General features: G+C 44.0%; 1 protein-coding gene across 2 annotated transcripts in view; it reads left to right on the top strand.

Annotated features, from left to right (window-relative positions):
• Positions 1 to 21,320, top strand: part of SH2B3 (SH2B adaptor protein 3) — a 515,189-nt gene that overhangs the window by 67,726 nt on the left and 426,143 nt on the right. The window contains exon 1 of one of the 2 annotated variants that reach the window (XM_078667466.1): positions 10,792 to 10,825. The exons of the other annotated variant lie outside the window; for it this stretch is intronic. The gene's annotated coding sequence lies outside the window, so the exon portion shown is untranslated. Of the gene's footprint in view, positions 1 to 10,791; positions 10,826 to 21,320 lie in introns of those variants that run through there. 2 annotated transcript variants of the gene reach the window in all.

The following is a 21,320-nucleotide window of genomic DNA, read 5'->3' as shown; positions in this document are numbered from 1 at the left end:
GTTCGCCCTAAGTTGGCAGGGTATGCTCAGACGTGAGTCCCTTGCTCACTTTGCCACTGGAGTCAAGCAAGCCCGGCTGAAGACGGCTGTAATGCCAGAAACCGGTCCTGGGAAGCTTGATTCCGGTCCAGGGAAGACATGGCTTGGCAGTTCGTGCTGGACTGTTCCCATGAGGCACAGGGTCAGACTGATTTGCATATGGCCATGTCTGAACTGGGGTGGCGGAGTGAGCTAAAGAACGGTGATGGATTAAACCCGGATCAGTTGACTGGGGGTGAGTGTTTGTATTGTCAACGCTCCGTCCATCACCACCTTTGGGTTTTTCTTTGTTCGCCCTAAGTTGGCAGGTTATGCTCAGACGTGAGTCCCTTGCTCACTCTGCCACTGGAGTCAAGCAAGCCCGGCTGATGACGGCTGTAATGCCAGAAACCGGTCCTGGGAAGCTTGATTCCGGTCCAGGGAAGACATGGCTTGACAGTTCGGGCTGGACTGTTCCCATGAGGCACAGGGTCAGACTGATTTGCATTTGGCCATGTCTGAACTGGGGTGGCGGAGTGAGCTAAAGAACGGTGATGGATTAAACCCAGATCAGTTGACTGGGGGTGAGTGTTTGTATTGTCAACGCTCCGTCCATCACGACCTTTGGTTTTTCTTTGTTCGCCCTAAGTTGGCAGGGTATGCTCAGATGTGAGTCCCTTGCTCACTTTGCCACTGGAGTCAAGCAAGCCCGGCTGAAGACTCGTGTAATGCTAGAAACCGGTCCTCGGAAGCTTGATTCCGGTCCAGGGAAGACATGACTTGGCAGTTCGGGCTGGACTGTTCCCATGAGGCACAGGGTCAGACTGATTTGCATATGGCCATGTCTGAACTGGGGTGGCGGAGTGAGCTAAAGAACGGTGATGGATTAAACCCAGATCAGTTGACTGGGGGTGAGTGTTTGTATTGTCAATGCTCCGTCCATCACCACTTTTTTTTTTTTTTTTTTTTATAATGATCTCTTCGCCATGTGGGCACTTCCCGACAAATTCAGGTGGCCAGTCTTTTTCAGCTAGAAGGATGTCATAACCTTTAGATAATTTTTCTCAAAAGAGTGCTTTTATCTTCCTAGTTATATCCCCCTCTATTCGGAGTGTTACTTCATATAACTTATGGGGTACACTAACCCTGGTGTCTGCAGTTTCAACCTGAATGCATTCATTCAGATCCACTGTCTCCAGATGATCTTTCAGGATCCTGCGAGCTATGGTGACCTCTGCTGCGCTGTCCAGCATTGTCTGGGCCCACTCCCCGTTCTTGAGTTGTGTCCTCAAGATCCTCGGCATGTCTGATTTTAATACTTGCTACCTTCTTTTTGGTGAATTTAGTTTTCTTATTTTTTGGAACGTGTTGGTCGTCTTTGGACTTCACGCGTTCTTCTTTTTGTTCTGATCGTCCTCTTCTTTTGGATTTCTGCGAGAAAGTCTGAAAGGTACGAGAGGATCGTATATCAGTATCTTGATATCTATCAGGTTTTCTCAAATTTTCCCTATTTTTGAGGTTATACCTCTTTTCAGAGGGCTCCTGTGGAGGAGACCTTCCTCTGAACTGAGAACGCTTCTCTTTAGGTAGTGACTGTCTACTATTTTTCCATTTCTTTTTAGGAGTAGTTAGATTGTTTTTTTTAGAAACTTTTTCAGGATTTTCTGTTAGTTCAGGTTTTACAGGTTTCTCTCCCAAACTATCTTTTCCTAGTTCTTCATAGGATTTTTCAATAATTCTGGCAAGTTCATACGGTTGCTCAGTAATATCAAGTTCTTTTAATTTTTGGCGGATTGCCACTGATGCTGCTTCACCTTTAAATTTAGCTAATAAGATAGCTGAAACCTGTTTGAAATCTTTCAGTAATGTCATACCTAGATTCAAGGCCGGTCCTGGACCGTATTCATTTTGAATCTGTCTCAGAACGTCTGGTATTACTGCCATCGACGGGACACCATGTGTTTTTGTGTAGATTGAAGCAAAGACTGTACTCCAAGTGTCACAGTCCTCTACGTGTGGTGCAATCCCCATTGGTAAACAGATTGTTAGAATCCTGTGTTTCTCATGAGGTGTACTATCGGAAAATACTGCCTCTATTTGAGTAATTTTCTGGGTTAACCAGAATGGAATTTGTTCCTTTTTACGGGCAACTTACCGATTACTGACTGTGTAGTCTGTGGTGTGATGTTGTTTGTGTTCCCCTGATGAGGGGTGTGCTGTGGAATTCTTATAGCAGCTTGGACTGTTAAGGTCCGCATGACATATTGTACCAATTGTCTATGCATTTTTATTAATTGTTTTAGCTGAGCTAACAGTTCTACATCTGACATTCTTTCAATGTTAGGATGTAGTGTATAGTTGGCTAGTACCGGCCATGTAGCTCCTGGTCTACCTAGTGGACCGAGCCTGGTAATGTGATTTTGATGTTATAGGGCGCCATTAAACAAGAGCTTGGTAAGCTAGTGGAATTTCAACGTACTCGAAAGGAACGTATTCCGCTGGATGTTCCTCTATCTTATAGAAGTGGAAAACATGTTTTGGATTTACCTGTGGAAAGACAATCCATGAATAGAATAACTTTGCTGCCGATATTCATGTGCCTCTATGACAAATATGACTCTACCACCTCTCGATGATAGGCCATTTTCTATAGGCTTAATAACTATAGTTTTCCTCACGTTTTCCGGGATGATTATAGCATCCAGGTCATTTTGTTGGAGACCTGTCTCGTCTAAACCTGGTCGGGCTGTAGTCCTTGCAGCTCCACTGTTCTCTTCGTCGCTATCTTGCATTTTGTTGCAAGTTTTGCAGAGAACGTTTTAAGGAAATAAAGATAAGGTGCACAATATTTTGGAACACTGTATCCTTCAACGTTGAACAAACCAAAAACTAATACATAGGATTTTTGTCCTACTCAGTTATGGCAGATATTTTATCCTTTAACCCACTCCAGACGTCTATTGGAGTTTTTTCGGGGAAAAGGGGTCTCTGTGAAAAGCACAACTGAGTTACTCTAGTATTTGGCGTTTAAATTAGTGCCTTACCAAACGTTGGGCGCCATGTAGTGTAGTTCTATATTCCCAATAGGCTCTGTGCACTGGAATAGTATATCCTATAGATAAGACGTAGGACTGAGGTTCATCTAGGTCTCTAATATACTTAATTGTGTGTGCCAGCTAGCTCAGAGGTCACTAGAAACTTTCTCGAATTCACAAGAAGGGATTAGTCTCTGACAACCGCATAAACAGGACAACTTTGTTTCCCCAAGATAAAACGTATCTTCATAGTTGTGGAAACAATAGATAGATATTTCACTCAGTCAATCGTGCATGCTTTGTTTCACTAGAGGTGCAGAGAAAGTAGAAAGACGGGCGTTTTCAATAAAAGGTTTTATTGAACAGTCTTCTTTCTCAAGCATAAGAAATGAACTGCTACAATAGTAAAACTGTTTGTAAAATATTATACGTACAGTATAAATAGTAGAATAAAATAATACTGTGAGAGCATTGTATGGTTCCTTAAACCATATATAAATACATACATAAATAACAGAGGCAAAAAGTACTCAACTGGTGCTTCTAAAATACGCCAACCCCAGTGTACCCAACCTAAGCTTAGTACGAGGGAGGAAGTAAGTGAGGTGTAGCATAAATGTAGTATTCTTTTGCCAAGAATCTGCCCAAGATTTCTCTAAGGGTCTAATCAGCTCCGTACCTTAGTTTAGAATGGAGAAGGCTGGTCTCGGGACTCGATTTCCCAACAACCCGCAAGGGTAGCTTGGAAACACTGGAGCTGGATTTCTCGGCAGGAGAAAAGACAGCGTCTCTCTCAGTGCGTCTGCTGGAGGGTCGGCTTCCTTCTGCACTTGCTGTAGCAGGCCGCGTCAGGCAAGTAGATAGTCGAACTGCTCCAAACCACCATGTGTTTGCTTGGGTGAGTGTGGGCATATTTATACCTTGAAGGTGCCGACTTTGACGTACAGTTGGACATAATAATGTCATCAAAGAGTCTCAGTTCTTTGAAAACTCCATGAGTTCTTGGATAAATCAATACTCAAGCAAGGGGAAGCCCCTGACTGCTGAAGGCGGGTTTTTCCAAGAAATCGTTGTGGATTTTCGGAACTAGTGGAAGTAGCCATGCCTTATTTGGACTGCATGAGCTATGCCTAATATGGTTAGGATTTCTATGCCTATATAAGGATATGGTGATTCATACCTTTATAAGGGCATGAATCGGGAAACTTACAATAGGTTCCTAAAATGATACATAACAAAACCACTTCATGCAACTCCCTCCACTCATTTCATGTAGCCCCACAGACTACTGCACTATGCCATGTCCCGCATCTACTCCCCGTTGGACGTTGGGCCTGCTGTGCATAATCTCCTGTTGTATGAACTAGTGAGCGACCCGCCCTTGTCTTGCGTCCGGTTTTGTACAGCGTGAGTTTGATGCTCATGGCCTTTTGCTCTAGTCTTAGTATGACCTAAACCATTTGGTGATAGTGGCAAGAGCAAAGTTTTCTATCTTCAACAGCCATTCAGATCACCGACGTTTTTGAAACACACGCATGACTGGATGAATAGCTGTTTAATTTGATCTGATTAGTCTTGGGAATGCAAAGTCTGTTCTTGAACCGGCGGTCTCAAGCTATTTTTGATTCTACCTGCTAAGCTATTTTTACTAAACCTTCGAAGCCCAGTCAGCACAATTTTGCAACACAAATATCTCTACCAGCATTTACAATGGCAATAGGTCTTACTTCTTAATGAACAGTCAAGCCAGACCTAAAAATCCTTGTACGTTGATGACTGTCCTCCTCCATCTGTGCAGCTGCCAAAGCAAAACCACCATAAATCATCTAGTTATCTAAGATACTTTAATAGTGTTGCAGTGGTATGTGTGTGCCCCTAAAAGTTCAAGCTCAGGAAACTGGATAAATAAACAAAATGATCACAGCTGTATGGAGAGCAAACACTTTTTTGGGGAAGCACACATCTGCCCAATCAAAATATGTTCTCCTTGCTCTCAAATGTGGGTAGAGCCAAAGCCCCTCTCTGTGATCCTAACATAATTATATGGCAGCAGCTACGCTGTCAAGCCAGTCCATAACAAGCATTGGAAATGCAATAGGTCTCGGATTTATTTGAGTTTGAGCTAATGGCATTGTAAATGGCAATGTCTTTTCGCCATGTGTTATGGGGTGTATGCATGTGGTGTGTAGTGGAATTATGTGGGTTGGATTGGAATTGTAGCAATGGTGGGATGCTGCGCTTTAGATGAATATGTTTAAAAGTTAAGTGCGCTATACTGCGATGGCTACAATAGTTAATTGTGGATGCGTGAACAATTGATGTGTGTACTGGTGGCTGGTGGTGTGTGTGCCTGTAGAAATTGTGCACTGATGGCTGGTGGTGTGTGTGCCTGGTGGAAGCGTGCAATGCCGGCTGAAGGTGTGTGTGCCTGGTGGAAGCGTGCACTCACAACTGGTGGTGTGTGTGCCTGGTGAAAGCGTGCACAGACGGCTGGTGGTGTGTGTGCCTGGTGAAAGCGTGCACGGACGGCTGGTGGTGTGTGTGCCTGGTGAAAGCGTGCAATGACGCCTGGTATTGTGTGCGCCTGGTGAAAGAGTGCACTGATGGCTGGTGGTGTGTGTGTGTGTTCCTGGTGAAAGCGTGCAGTGATGGCTTGTGTTGTGTGTGCCTGTTGAAAGTGTGCACCGACGGCTGGTGGTGTGTGTGCATGGTGAGTGTGTGGTGGCGAGTGTGTGGTGGCGAGTGTGTGTTGGTGTGTGTGGTGTAGTGTGTGTGGTGTGTGTGGTGTTATGTGTGTGGTCTTATGTATGTAGTGTTATGTGTGTGTTGTTTGTGTGTGTGGTGGTGTGGTGTTGTGTTTGGTGGTGTGGTGTGTTTGGTGGTGTGGTTGGTGTGTGTGGTGTGTGTGTGTGTGTGTGTGGTGTGTGTCTGTGTGGTGTTGTGTGATCCTCTGTGAGACACCAGGGTCGGTCGTCTGGAATGGAAGCTTTGGTCAGATGGGGGAGCATGGAAATGTTGCGCTCCTGTGAAAGAGCTGGCAGGTGAATGGGGTCCCCTTTAGGAGCCAAAGACTCTAAAAGCAGTGCCCCTGTCTTTAACACCACCACACCAGTGCGCCTCAAGTAACGTGCCAGGTCGTCTAGGTGCCTAGAACAACGTCCCAGTGAAAGCACTGGACTTCACTGGCACCAAAGCATGTAATTTGTGCTCACCCTGCACACTCATACACTGCTCACCCTACACACTCACACACTGCTCACCCTGCACACTCACACACTGCTCACCCTGCACGCTCACCCTGCACACTCACACACTGCTCACCCTACACACTCACACACTGCTCACCCTACACGCCCACACACTGCTCACCCTGCACACTCACACAATGTTCACCCTGCACACTCACACACTGCTCACCCTACACACTCACACACTGCTCACCCTGCACACTCACACACTGCTCACCCTGCACACTCACACACTGCTCACCCTGCACACTCACACACTGCTCACCCTGCACACTCACACACTGCTCACCCTGCACACTCACACACTGCTCACCCTATACACTCACACACTGCTCACAATACACACTCGCACACTGCTCACACACACACTGCTCACCCTACACACTCACACACTGCTCACCCTACACACTCACACACTGCTCACACACACACTGCTCACCCTACACGCTCACACACTGTTAACCCTGCATACTCACACACTGCTCACCCTGCACGCTCACACACTGCTCACACTACACACTGCTCATCCTACGTAATGTGAAAAGACCTAGCACTGCCCTTTGGCCTGTGTTGTAATCGTACAGTAGGTTGTGAGTAGTTGCGCTTGATTGGTTGAGGCGTCCCCTCCTTGCTGCTCCCCTCACAGAGGGCCGGCTGCCTCAATGAAGCTCCCAAGACACGTGTTCAGCTGTTCTTTGTTTTAGCTCCTGTGTGTCAGTGCACCGTGTAAGCGCACAAGCATACCTTCTCTCTCTGGAACAGTCACTCTGCCCTCAGTAGCACTCTGCCCTCAGTAGCACTCTGCCCTCAGCAGGACTCTGCCCTCAGCAGGACTCTGCCCTCAGCAGGACTCTGCCCTCAGCAGCACTCTGCCCTCAACAGCACTCTGCACTCTGCCCTCAACAGCACTCTGCACTCTGCCCTCAACAGCACTCTGCACTCTGCCCTCAACAGCACACAGCACTCTGCCCTCAACAGCACACAGCACCCTGCACTCAACAGCACACAGCACCCTGCACTCAACAGCACACAGCACACAGCACCCTGCACTCTGCCCTCAACAGCAATCTGCCCTCAACAGCACTCTGCCCTCTGCACTCAACAGCATACAGCACTCTGCACTCAACAGCACACAGCACTCTGCACTCAACAGCACACAGCACCCTGTACTCAACAGCAGCCTGCACTCTGCCCTCAACAGCACTCTGCCCTCAACAGCACTCTGCCCTCAACAGCACTCTGCACTCAACAGCACTCTGCACTCAACAGCACTCTGCACTCAACAGCACTCTGCACTCAACAGCACTCTGCACTCAACAGCACTCTGCACTCAACAGCACTCTGCACTCAACAGCACACAGCAGCACACAGCACTCTGCACTCAACAGCACACAGCATTCTGCACTCAACAGCAGCCTGCACTCTGCCCTCAACAGCAATCTGCCCTCAACAGCACTCTGCCCTCTGCACTCAACAGCATACAGCACTCTGCACTCAACAGCACACAGCACTCTGCACTCAACAGCACACAGCACCCTGTACTCAACAGCAGCCTGCACTCTGCCCTCAACAGCACTCTGCCCTCAACAGCACTCTGCCCTCAACAGCACTCTGCCCTCAACAGCACACAGCACACAGCACACAGCACACAGCACTCTGCACTCAACAGCACTCTGCACTCAACAGCACTCTGCACTCAACAGCACTCTGCACTCAACAGCACTCTGCACTCAACAGCACACAGCACTCTGCACTCAACAGCACACAGCATTCTGCACTCAACAGCAGCCTGCACTCTGCCCTCAACAGCAATCTGCCCTCAACAGCACTCTGCCATTAACAGCATACAGCACTCAACAGCACACAGCACTCTGCACTCAACAGCACACAGCACTCTGCACTCAACAGCACACAGCACTCTGCACTCAACAGCACACAGCACTCTGCACTCAACAGAACACAGCACTCTGCACTCAACAGCACTCTACACTCAACAGCATGTCTTTTGAACCAGGAAGTCTGCAGGCCTTGGGATGTTATCATTGATAACAAACGCAACCCCCCCAGTACGTGTGTGTGTGGGTGGGGGGTTGTCTCTCCGCCTGTGCTCGTCTGTAAGGCACTTGATTCTCAGCCCCGTTTATTTGTGGGGATGCTCCGTCCCTCTGGTTAAGTCACTGGCATATCTCTCTAGGCGCCTAGAAAACGAGAAAAAAAGAATGAATGAACCCTGCACTCCGACCCATGTTCACACGGAGTAAACGGAAACCTGCAAACCGTTGAGCTGCTGTAGAGAAACTAATGCATTTGCCCCGTTATAGAAGTTACTATTGTTTAGCAGCAAAGCAGGGACAGGTGGTGTTGTTGCCTTACTGTTTTTGTGCTGCTGTTTCTATGCAAAATAATTTGATTGTGAATTTGTACATTAAAAAGCGTGCCCTGTAAACGTGCGAGGAACGTGTGCTTTTTAAAGCAGCGTATTTCACTCGGTTCAGGACGAACAGAAATGCAATGAAGCTACATTATCAATACAACGCGCGTGCAAAAGAAAACGAGACCTACAAAAAAAAGAAACTCGAGAGTGGTGCACGAGCGCCCAGCATATGTCTTCAATTATCTCCGCCGTGATGCCGAGATAATTGAAGATATATGGCCTTCTGGTGCGTGTAATAGACAGCAATGGGGCATAGGCGGAGCTACTCGACCGCCTATGGCGTGTTCTGTTTCTATAGCACACGCACGCGAACACCAATAGCAATGCAGATAACAAAAAAAACACAAAAATGCACGAGCAGCCTGGAATTCGTAGGTACGTTTTTCGAAGCCCTGAGAATAGGACTCTGGGCCACGCACACTGCTGACGCCGAGACCTAAAAATGACTCCACCGATTTACACCTGACCACAAAAAGGGGCCTACTGTGAGTAAAGTTCTATATTTATACCAGGTTTGATGTAAATCTTCTTTCTGCCCACTACCCTTTTCACTTCGATCTGTTCAAAATTATTTTGTACAGATTGTCAAATGGCACCAAAGCTATTATCAAATCAGAATGGGCCTTTTCAATGAAAAGAGCAATGTAACTATTACTAAGGAGTTGCTATCGCCAACTCTGTAAAGTATATATTATATATGAATCTTTAAAATAGATATTGCGTTACAGAGTGACCAATAGTGACTGTAATTATGTTTTAGTTGGTTAGGCCACAGATTTTTGGGCAGATACATAAGTACAATTTCTCACTTTAAGGCTCCTTGCATTTGCTTTGTAATGACCGCCAGAATTGCGCCAAGCACCGAGGTTGGCATAAGGTCCGAACAATTTCTGTTCTTGAGCTATTTGCATTATAAAAGTGAGCTGTTGAGTGGAAGTATCTGTGCTATCCTTACGATCCAATGGGTAGAATACACAATCAGAGGATCAGTGGGATTTCTCAGCTGTCAACTGCACCATGTCATGAGGTTGACTTTCAGACCGTACTGTTTTGCTTTAGCCAAACATAATACACAAACTAGACATTATGTTAAGTATAGGCTAAGAAGTGCCACTATGCGTTCCCTATTCATTAACCAGCAGCAAGAGCCAGATTGAGCAAAAGGCCTTCTGGCACAGGAATAAATTAACAAAGCAAAATTGGTTAATGAGTATAGTTGTATGAGGTTTGGGTAAAGTTAATTATGTTTCTTTTGTACTGATTTTAACATGGCAGCCTATTTGGGACAATGTAAGTGGAACAATTGCTGTACGGCTTTCCACTTACTGAAAGTGAACATGAATATGCATGTAGGAAAATTGTAAGAATTTTTGACGAGCTAAGTCACCCGAAGACCGGAAGGATTTCGACATAGTTGAACACGTCAGGCATGCTACCGATTGTGCCCAGAGATGTAACTCAGCCAAAAGTGGCATTGTCTAGAAGTGGCTAGACACCAATTGTCCCCTCACTGTATTAAGTTTCACCAACCTGTTATTGTAGTATTGTTTGGTTTATGTTATGAATACATAGTGCTGTCATCGCTTGGTTGGCTGTGTCGACGGGCGAATTCAGACTTGTGAATCATTCACCATATTTGCGCCGCAAGCCTTAAAGTCACCGAACCATAGTGCCTGTTTAAACGGAATATTATTTATAAGTATGTAAACTACATGTTTTAACTTCTTTCTTTCATCTTTTGATTAAAGTAAGAACCCTTTGAGGGCTGAAAACTTAAACGTAGGTGTTGGTCTATCATGTATGTACCTCCTGGCTCCACAGCACTTACAAAAACGCAGCACTTTAGATTTCGATGATGTCGTGTTACATTTGTACACCCTGTGACCCCCCCCCACTCAAGAGGTCCTCCCGTCAGCCTGGAGCACACAGAGCTGTCTATGGGACTCCTCGTGTCGTGTGCCGGATATGACGTAGTCTGGTCTTTGGTGGCACAAAGTTCGGCTTCCGTAGCTACAGGAGCGAGTCTGGGCACGAGCCTATGCCCACGCACCGCGGAGTTCGTAGTGGCAGCTGCTGATGAAATCCCTCCGGTAGGCCTGAGCGGCCGTGGTAGGAAGCAGAGCCGTGCCTAGGGCTGCTGAGTCATGGGAGGGCTGGCAGCCCTGATACAGGCAGCCAGAGGGGGGCCCGGAGAGGGGGGACGGTGGCAGGGATATCCGCCGAGAGGCACGTCCACAGCACTCTGCAGCCGTCGGCGCCGGCCTCCGTGTGGCGTTCATCCCGAGCTGTCGAGCACCGAGCGCCTCCCCCAAGTCAGAAACGTGCCCGCTACTTCAGACCCACATTACCGGTGGTTATTATTTATATATGCCGGAAGGACCCATTTAGTCATTTTTCCCCCTGAATTTTAGACACTGGACTTCTGGTACTTTTGTTTTTAATTAGAAGTGTTTGCGGACAGTCTTATGCTTGGAGAATAAAGCATCATTTGAGGCATGTCCCCCGTTAAAATCCACACTGCGGCTGTTGTGAGATGCTTGAACTCCGTTGAGAAGTTATTAGGGAATGCAGGTAAAATGTATATTTTCATATAATTTTTTTATCTTAGTTGTTTAGTATTCCTCCATCAGCTGTAAAAATCAACCGCTGCCTTTCTGGTTGTTTTGTACGTTTTCACCCGCCCCTTGATTGTTTTGTAAGTTTTCACCCGCCCCCATATCCTTTAAACCACTGAAGCAGACAGTGGGACCTAGGACACACGCTTATCTACTTAGAAACCATTTCAATTCTCAAGCAATGAGATACTTCTAGATATAAATGAGACGTAACAGACAGTAACGCATAAAAACAGTATACCCATTGTCCCGAGACCTATAGACCCACCTCTGCTCCCGGGAAAAAACGCCTAAAACCGTGTAATCTTCATCTGTTAGCATTCCTCCATCAGATCTTTGCCCAGATTTCTCTATGCAAGTCACCTAGTACTCGAGTAGCAGTCGCACTTTCGATATTTATAAACAATAGTAACTGCGCCCCTAGTAAAATTATTGCTAATAGTAAAGGCTCCTATTCACTTTTATATAGCTCTAGCTCCTACAATAGAGTCCTGCAAATTACACGGCTCCATTAACCCACTAAGCCGTACTCCGTTTATAGGCCATGCAGTGATTAGAGGCTGGGTTCTCATTCATGAGTTTTTTTTTAACTCATTATAGCTTATTAATAATTTAGGAGACTGCAATCTGCAGAGCAAGCTTGCCCGCTTTTTCATTTCTGCTAAATGTATGTGGACAGGATTAGGGAACTTTAAGTGAGTGTTTCTGTTTTGACTAGATGTACAAGCAGTTTGTTATGATGAGCTCGTGCCCACGGGAGCTCGAGGACGCCTCAAGGTCTTGTGGTCACTCATATGTGGAATGCGGGGTTTGAACGGGGAGGTGGGAGACGGTTTGGGGCTTAAGGCGGAACGGTGTTGCCTGCCAAGTGTTGGTTTGCTGTCACCTGTGTTTCCTGCAATAAAAGCCACCGTTTCTCACTTACAACGTCTTGAGTGCTACTTAACTTCCCAATATAGTTCTAAGCCGGAGTTTATAATATTCTTTGATTACAGCCCATTGAAGAAAACCATGAGTGAACACCACAAGAGCTCAGCACTCCTGATTGAATTTAAGTCAGCGCTGATGAGTGCTATCTGGATTCGCGCACAAATTTGAATAATTTAGGGACAGTTCTCAATGAAAGACGGAAGGAACATACTAGAAATACAAGGTACAGGAGTTACCACACCGGTCTTTTACCGGTATTAATACCAAGGTAACATGGTGAGAAAAGAGATCAATGCTGATTCTCCATTTTATATCTTTGAAGGCCATCAAGAACTGTTAAATCTCGATTTCTGGGGTTTGTGGTTAGTGACTAATAAGAACTTGCGTTTGTAAAATGATCACCATAGTCTGCATCTCCTCCGTCAATTTCCAAATTACGGAATTGACCCATGGGATAATATAAAGAAGGGAGAGGGGAGGTCGCTGTTTTGAAATTCAAAATGTGAGTACCCTGCTGATTAGTGTAATGTCTTACAGTGATGTATGTTTCGTACTTTGGAAAACCTATAGCCATCCACCAGTTGTCAGCCTTCGAATCCCCAAGTCGACCTAATTTCTATGGAGATTTCCAAATTCGATTTCACCCTCACCTGAGCAGTCAGTTTTTTTTTTTTTTTGCATTGCCACCAACGCACTTTACTAGCTGTCTGGTAGCCACCTTTTACCTCTCTTCAGTATGTGCTTCAGTTGTCTCTGTGTGGTGCAATCTCCACATACGTGTGCCAGTTGATGTGGCCCTTTTTTTGAGCTTATGTGCTGAGCCGGCAGGTGATCTTCATGTGCCACTTGTAGAAAGAAGTTACTTGAAGCAGGGCAGGGGCTGTACAACTAATACTCTTCTATTATTTCAAGAGTCCTTCAGTGTGTTTAAAAAAAAAACATTTATAGTTTGGTGTTCTAATTGTGTCATTATTCATGGATTTAGAGCATACCTCGGTTTAATTTATGGCCTCTGGGGTGAAAATGAAAAGAAATGCGAATGTGTTGCTAGTCAAGGAGCTGTCATAATCTCCAGACCCTGTACAATTTTGCCAAAAGATATGAGGCATGCATGCTTTGCTAATGCAGAGACCTAACATTTGGCAGCAACGAATGCCTCTCGAACTTGCATACTTTCGCCACTATAGCTGAAACATGCGGTGATGATGGGTGCTCTGCACTTTATTGTCAGAGAACCTAACTTGCCCATAGAATCTGGTTGAATGGTGAGCAGAGCGATGTTAGTTGATGGTAGGTGGTGAAACTCCAGGCAGGCACATTGAGAACTGACATGAGATGGGGTGGAGACCATTTGTAAGTGAAGGGAGTCTGCAGTGAATGTGAGAGGCACTGCAGGAATATGAAGGTCTCAGTTTGTTTCGTATGTGATAAGGTCTGTGGCAAGGTGTAGGGCACAGTTGTTGAACCTAAGTAGCACCGGATTTTCATCATGACCAATATAAAATAATTATATTGCGAGTCAGTGTATTTAAGTGTATCTAATGTGTATATCCTGTGTACTTGGCATGGAGCTGGCCATCCTGGGCTTTTGTCAGACACACTAGTGTTGAGGTGCTATGCCCAGATTTAGCACCAATAGCATGCAAGGGGCCACCTTGTAACCATAGGCCCATGGGAACTTATTTTTAAACAAACAATAGTTACTATGGGATAACTAAAATACTGTTGAGAATTCATAGGTGCAATTAGTGTGATCCTGGTCAAGAGTCTAAGACTAATTATTCTACTAAATTCTCAAGATGCTCTGATTGCCTAAGAAGGGTTGATGCAGTACATTAAATTAGTGTGATCCTGGTCAAGCGTCTAAGACTAATTATTCTACTAAATTCTCAAGATGCTCTGATTGCCTAAGAAGGGTTGATGCAGTACATTAAAAAAATAGTCTTAGATGCTTAACTGCATTTTTACAACACAAAAAGATGATGGATGGAATGCTCAACATTGTCAAACATTCACCCCCAATCAAATATCAAGCTTAAAGAAATCGTTTTTTTGCTCATCACGCCGCCCCAATTTGGACCCAGTCATATGCAAATCAGCCTTAACCGTGCTCCCCGTGGGAACAGTCCAACCTGGCAAACATAAAGAGATGATGGACCGAGCGCCGAAACTTTTCAGACACTTACCCACAGTCACAGATCTGGGTTGAATCCATCATCGTTCTTTAGCTCACTTTGCCGCTCACTTTGCCACCCCAGTTCAAACCCACCCATATGCAAATCAGTCTTCACCATGTCCCTTATGGGAACAGTTCAGCCCGAACTGCCAAGCCAGGTCTTTCCTGGACCGGAAACCAGCATCCTGGGACCGGTTTTGGGATAACCCCCTCATCAGCCAGGTTAGCTTGAATCCAGTGGCAAAGTGAGCAAGGGCCCAACGCCTGGGCAAACCCTGCCAACTTGGGGCGAACAAAGCAGACACAAATAGATGATGGGTGGAGTGCTGAAATATTTCAGACATTCACCCCAGTCACAGATCTGGGTTGGATCCATCATTGTTATTTAGCTCACTTTGCCACCCCAGTCATATGCAAATCAGTCTGGACTCTGTCCCTCATGGGATCAGTCCAGTCCGAACTGCCAAGCCAGGTCTTCACTGGATCGGAAACAAGCATCTTGGGACTGGCTTTGGGGTAACACTCCTCATCAGCCAGGCTTGCTTGAATCCAGTGGCATAGTAAGCATGCGACCCATGTCTGGGCATACTCTTCCCATTTAGGGCGAAATTGCAACACAAAAATATGATGGACAGAATCCTGAACATTGTCAAGTATTCACTTCGCTGCAGCACTGGATTCAAACTAGCCTGGCTGATGAGGGGTGATACTCCGAAATCGGTCCCAGGTTGCTTGTTTCCGGTCCAGGGAGGACGTGGCCTGGCAGTTCAGGCTGGACTGGTCCATGGGTGACACACTCAAGACTGATTTGCATATGGCTGGGTCTAAACTGGGGTGACGTGGCGAGCAAAATCACAATGGATTCATCCCAGATATGTGACTGGGGGTGAGCATTTGAAAAGTTTCAACACTCCAGCCATAATTTTATTTTGTGATATTGCTAACTGCTGTTTTTATACATCATGGACAAAAATAAGAAACACGGGTGCATGAATACATTTGGTGCTACATTGGTATTGGGTAGTGGCAGCACAGTACCTTAGTGAGAAAGGTGCCGATACTGAATACTAATAAAAAAAAGACCGCAGCCCAAAAAGAGTTTTGTTACTCCATATAGTTGACGACCCGAATGCTAGTTAGAATTCCATTGTCTGTCTGACTGCCGGGCCAGTACTATGAGTAGTGCAAAACTTCTTATATCACTCTCCACATATCTTTCCAGTGTTTAATTTGTGAAAGGAAGCGTGCCGGTGCCCAAAGCGTTGCTCAGAATCTGTGGAACTAATTTTCAGCATGCTGCACACTAAGGCTGGTAGTGTTTAATCCTCTACCAGACACCCCTGCCCATTTGACTCACTCACGCAGGGGCCTGCTTTATCACTTTGTGATGGTTTGCTGTGTACCTTTTCATCTGTCTTTCTGATCAGTGTGTTTTTCTCTCTTGCACTGTGGATATATCTGATGTGTAAATATAAGCATCAGTCCCCAAAAATAAGTCTGGTGCCCTCCATTACCAACCACCGGCTGAAATTGGGCACGGTATATAACACCAAAAACAACAAATTCATGGGGGCTACATCTGGAGGTAGGGTAATCTGTTTTTAGGGAGCACCCTAATTGGCAAGAGTGATGCCTTACAGAGCAGCAGCATAAACTAAAAGTGGGAGTGATATGTTTGTGTCATACAATTGGAGGAGACAATTATTTGCTGATGTAGAACTCTGTTGTCTTACAGAATAGGAATGCGATAGAAAGGGATGTCTAGATAATGGAGATGCGCTTGAGGAAGAAGACTCCTCTGAGAGGTGATGACAAAGCAGGTGTCTGGTGAGTGCCTTGCAGCAAGACAACCATTGTTTAGAGGAGTATGCTGGTCTCAGAATGATCTTTGAATAGACAATCTAGGAGATGGAGCCAAACCTGTTCCAGACTGGCCTGTGTGTATGAGAAGTGTGGCATGCAGAGAAAAGAGAAATATCACAGCTGAGTGGTTGAGATCCAAACAGTGGATTCTTTCCAAAAGACCTACAAAAAGACACAGTTGCAATGTTACTAGAAAGCTGAGGTCAAGATGAACATCCTTTTGAGTTTTTGCCTAAAGAGTGGTCCTACAGGGTGGCGATCCTCATCTGACCACCAAGTTTTGTCTGTGTGAGCTAGAAAATCTTCTGTGCATAACTGGGTTTTGTAATAGATGTAAAAGGGACAAATCCTGCCCTCTGCAGTTGTTGGCTCAGCCAGCTAAGCTTTAAGGAGTGTATACTTCTCTTATTTGTTTTGTATTTTTTCCTGGGATGAGAAGTTTAATAACTATTTTAACAAAACTGGTGAAATGATTGTCTGCCCAAGTGAGGCTTGCACGACAGAGGACCTTATCAGAGAGGCCTTCTAAGAGTCTGAGCCAGCCATACTGAACGTGGTTAATGTGCCGATTATGACATTGTTTTGGCCACTGGTAAGAGCAATATTATTGTGCATGGTCTTTTGCCTGATTCATCTCCCTTCCCTTGATTCCTGTATTCACTTGTTAGGTGGAAAGATCCTGTAGGCATGGACTGAGGAGCTAAGGAAAGTGACTCGCCATTTTAATTGGTATTTAAAACTTGAATGTTACTAGCTTCTGAGGTAACCTGTGGCTGCTCCATTATGTTCCCTGTTCCCCTGTTATTGCGATAGTTTTGCTGGTATTAGAAGAACCATCATCGACTGGATTCTAGGGAGGTCATGTTTTGTTTGTTTCTTTTTTTTAATGATTGTGATTTGTATTTGAACTTCTCTGTAACATCTGCGAATTTATAAGGTGATCTTTCATATTAACATGTTTTGTATATTATCACATACTTATTTTAATTAAAAAGTTACATACAGTTATACTACTGCTTATCTGAATTTAATTGTTCTAGAAGCCTACTTATTTTACAAGAGCGGTTTCATTTGCCCATTTGAGAATTATTGTTATATTCCATGATAAGCATTGCTTCCTTTGTTCTTCCATTATTTTTCATCTTCCCTTTGTGAGCCACACGACACTTTAACATGCTTTCATCCATAGCCAAAGGCTAACTCTATATCATAAACTGGCGTATCCCTTAGCAGAAGGTCCCCAAACCTGCATAGTCCTGCCCAATCCTAAAATGGAACTTCAAGCCTAGTTACCATAAAACTCATTTCAATGAAAAGATGATGTGGGTCACCTGCTCTGGCATGGAATTCTGGGTTAATATCTTAGATTATGGACGTTAGTTCCTCAAGTTAATATTGATCCCATTTTTGTGCTCCTCTCCCTAATTTGCTTTTAAAAATAGTTATTTATATTTCGAAGTCTCTAACAAATCTTTCCAGATTGGGACTAGTAAATCAACTCATGCAGCCCCTGAAAATAAAAGGTGAATATGTGCATGTCGCAAGATCTTGCTGTACATGAGATATTGAATTCTTGTAATATTGAATGACGGTTGAAGTACTGTAGACTTTTCCCTACACCATGAATGCAAGTTCATTGGTGACCTTTAGTGACAGTCAAGACCATTTAAAGATTGCGGCACTGGTGGCTGCCTTTTAATAGTATTTTACAAATGTATGACAAGAACTGCTCATGCGTCTGAATACATGAACACATATAGCGGTCTAACTGCATTTAATTTTTTTTTTTTAATGTTTTTACAAAAAAAAAACATTTAAAAGTGGTGCCAATAGCTTGGAATAAATCAGACCTATTGGATTTGTTTTTATAATGCATTAGATCTTATTTACTATGTAAAGTTTTTTTGTAACTGTTAAAAGAGCACCTGATTCATATGACAACATAGAATAACCTAGAAATGAGCCCTTCTATATTGGCATAATCCTTTTTCACTGTTTTCTCCTTCACTCTGCGCCTGTAAAGGATAGGCTCGTCCATTAATAACAAGTACATAGGAGGAATCCTTCCAACCGCCTTCCTGCACTTCAGTCTACTTAAATTAAAAAAAAATGTTTTTATTTCAATGTTTAAATTGAAGCTTTCACCACTCTGAACGTCTTGCTTTCCACTCCAGTTAGAACTCTTAATTTTTCGGTGTTTTAGATGAGTTAATGAGTCTGTGAATTTGAATTTAATGTAGGCAGTGGATAGAACTTTGGCGTTTAGGCCATGTGGATAGAGTACTGCTGAGGTACAGGAGTACAAAAGGCGAAACCCAAAACCATTTCTTTGGAATTCGAGAGTGTACCCTCATTACTATTTTCCATCCTCTGGCATTAGATCTTCAATGCTTTCATACCATGGATTAATGATTTTTTTATGTATCTCAGCTGAATGCAACCTTGTTTGTTACAAGGATTGTATGCTATATTTTCTTGAAGCCGCATTTGCAGTTTGTTGGGCTGCTTCCATCTGCTATTGCGCTCACTAAGGAATTGAGGTGGTGGAGGTTTGTCCTCACTGTTCAGAAACACACCAGCTTACAGCCTCTATTCTTGGCTTAATTTATCACATTGTGTTACTTTCTCAATGGTTGAGTACACTTGGCACCCGTCCCTCATCTCAGTTAACATTTTGCTTTGTCCAGTGTTATACAAAAAATTTATAGATTATCTGAAGGCTTGGTTCTCGTTACATAAAACACTTCTTTGTAACTAAAATTCAAGGCATTTTGGAAAGACAATTTGCTCTTGTGCTTACCATTTACCTTTATTCTACCTACCAGGACCTGCCTTGTTGTTCACCTCCTGTGAGCATCTCTGTGATATCTGATCTCCCACAGTCCCTCCCCCCCCAGGCTCCACCCACCAGGAGCAGGGACAAAAGTGCAAATAAATCAGTAGTGTCTTCGACATCTGTTATCCTTTACTGACTCTTGTGTAGGTCTTTTCTTTCTCCTCTTTAACCCTTACGCAATCCACCTTTAGGCTCGTCACAACTACACACCGTGGGTATGGTAAAGTTTTCAAACCCATCTTGTTGGGTACTTACATATGAATTATGTGAGCTGTCACGAGCGTTCTGGTGTTTAATAGCTCGTGACAAGCTCGTGCCTTTGGGGAATGTTGGGAGACTATGTTATTCTTTGAACATCTGGAATGTGAGGAGTAAGGTGGTTGGAATAGTTATGAACATTACTAACCTGTACTTTGAGATGAGTAGACGCTAATAAATCTCGTCTACATTCTACTCGTTTCCTTCTACTAACCGACTTCCCTACACTGGCGACGGGCGGGATTTGTTCCCTGCATCGGAAGAACAAGAATTAATCTATTATTCTTGACTCGGCAATAAGACCCGTGTAAGCACCGTAAGGACTTATTCCGGAGCAGCGGTGTATTATTGAACTTTATTGGGAAGCGAAAAGAAGGAAACTTTAAAGTGAATTACCTTTACTTCAGACGGCACAATTTAAACTTTATCTACGCTCAATTGATTGCCGTTTCGACTCGAATCTTGTGGACTCGTGTGGATTTCATTGTTCCCAGTGTTCGCGTAGGAGCCAGCGTCGGAGCATTGGAGACGTTTCTCTCGCAGTGTCATCACGTTCTGACGTTATACGTCAGACCATCACGCAACGTGAATACCATAGCAACGCGACCTGGGAAAAGTGTTTGGATTATAGCAACGCAACCAGGAAGAGTACTTGGATCAATAATAACGCGAATGTGGAGAATCAATTGCGCGTTATATCAGTGATACGCACACTGCGTGTCCTGTCCACGCTTAGAAACATTCTTTAACATTCTCATTTATTTCTCATCGTTTTTTTTCTGTTTTTTTTCTTTCTTCATTAAGACCTATTCATTGTACAGTATAATATAAGTTTAAACAAATTATATAGTATGGCTGGTATTGTTCCCCCTCCATCTTTCTTATCATCACCTGGTGAACCTCCCATGGCTTGGGAGATATGGGAACCTGTATTTTTAGCTTATGTAGATGTGTTAGAGGAGGGAGATTGTGAGCCAGAAAGGAAATTATCACTTTTAAAACACTGTTTGGGTGGAATTGCATTGAAAGAGTTTAAAACATTACCAGTTTTAGTAAATCCTGGGAATATAAATGTGTATGAATATGCCTCGTTGCAGCTAAGCTTAAGATATGGAAAGAAAAAGAATATTGTCATGGAGAGGTTTATTTTTTACTCACGAAAGCAACGTGCAGATGAACCTATAGAAGATTTTGTCTCGGCTTTAAGATCTTTGGCTGTTACGTGTGATTTCGAGCACATATCTTATGAGCAGGTCTTGAGGGACCAAATCTTGATGAGGACAATTAACAAAAAGTGCAGGAGCGACTTTGGACAACATCTGATATGTCTCTCAACAATGCTATAGATATTGCAAAGTCCATAGAACATTCAGAAAAGTTTGTGAAGGAGATTAGAGGAAACGATAAAAGTGATGTTTTTAGTGTATCTAAAGATTCAGACAGGTCAAAGAAAAGTTATTCACCGAAGAGTGAGTTTTCATCTAGAACTGATAACAAGTTCAGGAATCAAAAGTATGAAAAGAAGAACTCAAAGTTATTGTGTTTTAGATGCGGAAGCGATGGGCATTTAGCAGATTGTAGAAATTGTCCAGCATTAGGGAAAACATGTTCACAATGCAGCAAGAAAGGCTATTTTACAAGATTTTGTAGATCATTACCGGGGAAAATGAACTGTATACATGAATGTTGTGAAAGTTATTCCTTGGACGATGAAAGTGCATTCCAAGTAAACACTGTTATCAATGTGTGTGAAGATGGGGATTGCACAAAATTTCCATCTTGTATGATAACTATTGATGACATCAGCTTAGAAATTTTCGTAGATTCATGTGCATGGTATACCATCATTTCTTTAAATGTTTTTCGGGAGAAGTTCCCTAATAGAAAGTTATTCGAATCTGACGTAT

This window comes from Lissotriton helveticus, chromosome 11 (genome assembly GCF_964261635.1).
Source record: "Lissotriton helveticus chromosome 11, aLisHel1.1, whole genome shotgun sequence".
Classification (NCBI taxonomy): domain Eukaryota; kingdom Metazoa; phylum Chordata; class Amphibia; order Caudata; family Salamandridae; genus Lissotriton; species Lissotriton helveticus.
Note: the sequence above shows the minus strand (reverse complement) of the source record. Positions and strands in the feature narration are given on the sequence as shown.